Genomic DNA, 4,855 nt, shown 5'->3' on the forward strand with positions numbered 1-4,855 from the left:
TCTCTAGTTAGACAATCATCTATATCATTGACGTAAAAACTGTACAAGAGGGGGCTTAGGCAGGAGCCTTGTGGTAGGCCCATAAAACTGTATCGAGAAGATTTCAAGCTGCCATGATTGAAAAACATGTGCTTTTCTGACAGTAAATTGTACAGGAAATTATTCAGAATTGGTGAAAGTCCACGATTATGAAGCTTCTCTGAGAGAATTTCCATGGAAACTAAATCAAATGCCCCTTTGATATCGAGAAAAACGGAAGCCATTTGTTCTTTGCGAGCAAATGCGATTTGGATTTCAGAAGATAGCAGCGCTAGACAATCATTTGTCCCTTTACCTCGGCGGAAGCCAAACTGCGTATTTGACAGCAAATTGTTCGTTTCGACCCACTTGTCCAAACGAAGTAGAATCATTTTCTCTAACAATTTGCGAATACAGGATAACATTGCAATCGGCCTATACGAGTTGTGATCGCAAGCCGGCTTGTTGGGTTTCCGTATGGCTATCACTCTCACTTGTCTCCAGTCATGCGGGACAATATTCAGCTCCAGAAACTTGTTGAACAAGTTCAGCAAACGCTGTTTTGCCAAGTCGGGAAGATTCTTCAACAAGTTGAATTTAATCTTGTCCGACCCCGGAGCTGAATTGTTACATGAGAGGAGGGCAATTGAGAATTCCACCATCGAAAAATTCTCATAGTCGCATTGGAGCGGAATGTCGCGTACGACGCTTTGTGCAGGAACGGAATCGGGACAAACCTTTCTTGCAAATTTGAAAATCCAACGGTCAGAGTATTCCTCACTTTCATTTGTATGGTTCCAGCCACGCATTCTCCTAGCCGTATTCCAAAGAGTGCTCATAGCGGTCTCCCTTGACAAACCATTGACGAACTTTCGCCAATATCCACGCTTTTTTGCTTTAATCAGACCTTTTAGTTTGGCTTCTAGAGCTTGGTGCTTTCGAAACCATTCCACTAGTCCAGTTTTCCGGAATTTTTTGAAAGCGGATGATTTTTCAAGGTAGACCTTTGAACACTCCTTGTCCCACCAAAGTGATGGAGGACGACGTCGTAAAGTGGTAGCAGGAACACGTTTCTTTTGAGCTTGAAGTGCGCTTTCGTAAATCAAACTCGATATAAAATTATACTCTTCGAGTGGAGGAAGTTCATGCATTGAAACAAGTGCTTCAGATATTATTTCTGCAAATTTTCTCCAGTCAATATTTTTCGTGAGGTCATACGCAATATCGACTGACTCACGAGAACCTGATTCATTGGCGATCGATAAAATTATTGGCAGGTGGTCACTACCGTGGGGATCTTGGATTACCTTCCACGTGCAATTCAGGGATAACGAAGAAGAGCAAAGTGATATGTCTAGCATGCTTGCCCGTGCAGGAGGGTTGGCTATTCTAGTTGCTTCTCCAGTATTCAAAACTGTCAATTTGAAGTTGTCACACAGATCATAAATCAAAGTGGCACGCTTGTCATCGTAAAGTGAACCCCATGCTGTTCCATGGGAGTTGAGGTCACCTAAGATTAGCCGCGGCTCCGGCAGTGCCTCGATGATATCAAAAAACTGATGGCGGCCAACCATAGTTCTTGGAGGAATATATATCGAGGCAATGCAGAGGTCTTTGCCATTGATTTGTGTCTGGCAAGCGACAACTTCAATGCCTGTCATCGATGGGAGAGCGACTCTAATAGTACGCCACCAGCGATCCCCAATAGTACGCCACCAAACGAGTCATTTCGATCGAGGCGAATAATGTTGAAATCGTGGAAATTCAGTTCGTCGGCTGAAGAAAGCCATGTTTCACAGAGGGAAAATACATCACAGTTAGAACTATGAATTAAAAATTTAAATTGATCTAGTTTAGGGATGATGCTTCTGCAATTCCACTGTATTACAGTGGTCAAATCCTTGACCTCTTGCACTGAATCAGGCATCGAGGGAAATGAACGCTGCTAAAAAACCACATTTTTCTTTCAAAAATGTTCTCACAATCGGAAGCAAACATAATACTATGCTTTTAAGAGGGTCATTTATATTTAAAGCATTTAAAATGTTGTCCACCAGGTCAGAAAGCGCAAGCAAACCAGATTGTGGCTGTTGCCTCGACCGCGAAAATGGAACAGACGGGGTGGGTGCTGCTCCGGGAAGTGCTGAGGACCCCTGGTGCGTAGAAGAACCGCTTAAACCAGGAGGTACTTGCTTCGGTCTATTCTCAGCACGTTCGATACGAGGTTTCATTCCAACTTGGGAAGTGTCGGTCTTCTTTCTGGGGAGTGATGGAAAAGAAGTAATTTTTCTTTTCCTAATGGCACCCTGCGATGTACCGGAACTTCCTGCATTGGGAGCGTCAGCAACAGGCTCGTCGTTCTGCAGAATGGAGTAGGGATTGTCCTGAGTCGTTGAGGCGGAACTCTTAAGCATTTCTGCATAAGTCCGCTTGGAACGTTCCTTAAAGGAACGCTTGAGTTTTTCCCCTCGTTGTATGTACGTTGTATGTTGAGAAAGATCATGGGGGGCCCCGTCGCAATGAAGACACTTGCGCTCTTTTGCGCAAGAAGTCCCATCATGACTCTCTCCACAATCTGCGCAACGTTGTTTATTGCAACAATAGGCGGCCGTGTGACCGAGTTGCATACATTTGTTGCATTTCATTACCCGGGGTACAAACAACCGAACAGGTAAACGATGAGCACCTATTGCAACGTAGTTTGGAAGAGCGGAATCCTCAAATGTCACTCGAAAAGAGTTTGTCCGATTGAGAACTCGTTTGTCATTTTTAAGTGACACAGACTTCAGTCGATCGCATTCAAGAATCTTCACACTTTTAAGTGAGGAATTCTTGTAGCGACCGACACCATCGAGTATCTCTTTTCGAGTCAAACCCTATTCGTTTATTACACCGTCTATTTCAACGTTGCAACAGGGTACATATACGCGATACTCAATCGCAAAGAGATCACAGCGCGTTATTGCATTCGCTTGGGTCCTGCAAGAGACGACAACTCGTAATTTGTCTGGCCCCATCCGAGTAATTTCAGTAACTTTGGAAAATTTCTGCGTTAGTTCTTTTGAGATGCGAATGACATTAAGAGGTTTTGATTTTCGTCTAAAGTATACAATGAATGGACCTTTGAATCCCTCCGGGTATTCCTTTAGACGAAAATCATGTTTTTCATCAAATTCCTCATCTTCAGAACTTTCTACTTCATACACAGAATTTTCCTCCTCAACGTCTGCTTCATCCTCCTGCTCTTCAGGAGGTGGGTCAGCATCAGAAACATTCAATGTCTGAGACAAAGAGATGTCTGCTCCCATACATACAAGCATTTTCAAGCTTTTGAAAAAGGTGCTTATATTTGTTCATTTCAGCGCAATTTTTTTGCCGAAGATGAAATGATGTCTACCAACGTTAGTTTGGGTGTTGTTTTTCAGATAATACCATTCTCTAAATATTTAATGGTTCCCAATGCTTAATGAATAGGACAATCAATATGAGAATATATGAGGGTAAAGAAACATTAAAATGTTCTATTTTAGTATGGTCTAATTTTGGCAATATTAATTTTTCTTGTTGCGGAAATTAAACAGGTGCAGAAATAGATTTGCTTGTTTAGTATATTGATGTGTAAATATGGCTATACCAAAACGAGTGCGAACAAGCTAGAATATGGTAATTAAATACCACATCGCATCATCCTACAAATTGAAAAAAAATCTTTGTGTTGTTCCCCTTTTCTGATTTATTGACAGTAAATCATAGTATATTCATCAACCATAAACACTTTGCAGCTTTGAACACGACTCGATTGTTTCTGAAAACTATTATAAACTCTCGTTTCGTATCAAATTAAATATCGTGCATAAAGTAACTATGCGAATTATGGCACATTCAAAATCTTTTTTTTTCTCTTTGTACAAGCATTCTTCTGGATCAGTTCAATCGTGGCCTCTTTCATGTACACCGGTCCTGTCCATCCGGTTAACGATCGGCGGTCATTTATCATTAAGTTTTATTGCACACAAAGATCGGTTCTGACGCTCCCTCAGGTCGAACTAAGAATAGCTTTCAACAGTTTTGGGTTCTATGATCAGCACAAATAGATGGAGCCGTTGCCAAGTGGCGGGAATTCGTCTAACCTGGCCGTTGAGAGTACACTCTTTTTTGTTTCGTCAGTTTGATCGAGATTGGCAAAAACTATCGATTTTATGTCACAAGATTTCAGCAAGATTCGGCGATGACTTATATAATGCAAAAAGAGTTCTGAGTCGTTTTTTTCTAGTGTTAATTTCAGTTGTGACCTTGATTCGTTCGTTTACTATTCGGTGAATGGTTTATGCTATACAAAAGCTCGTTAGAATTCAATATTATATAACAAACTCATTACCTAAGAGGCTCTACTTACTACAAGTTATCAATGTGGTGACTTAATATCAGCTTCCAAACCACATTTATTTTGACAAGCAGTTTCGCATCCGATCTACGATCTCAAAGTAAGTTGATCATGACCTTGGCAACATGTTACGCATATTCAGTTACTGTACGAACACCACGTGGCTGGTAGTTATTATTTCCCTTCAATCGTGATACAGATGACATGATAATTATTTCAGTATAAGCCTCTGAACATACTTATCATATATCTCTAAATATTCCTTTAAAAATATCCATTGAATCGGTTCTATTAATGGAACACACGATACATCAAACAGCAGCACGATGTCGATGTTATATAATCAGAAACCGCGTGGGTTAATCCATCACAGCACAAATCCTTCTAGCTGTCACCAGTTCCAAGCTATATCGACTTTAAATGACTCTGCCAATGAACGTTCGTAAAGTTCAG

The sequence above is a fragment of the Toxorhynchites rutilus genome, chromosome 2, assembly GCF_029784135.1.
Source record: "Toxorhynchites rutilus septentrionalis strain SRP chromosome 2, ASM2978413v1, whole genome shotgun sequence".
In the NCBI taxonomy this organism is placed as follows: domain Eukaryota; kingdom Metazoa; phylum Arthropoda; class Insecta; order Diptera; family Culicidae; genus Toxorhynchites; species Toxorhynchites rutilus.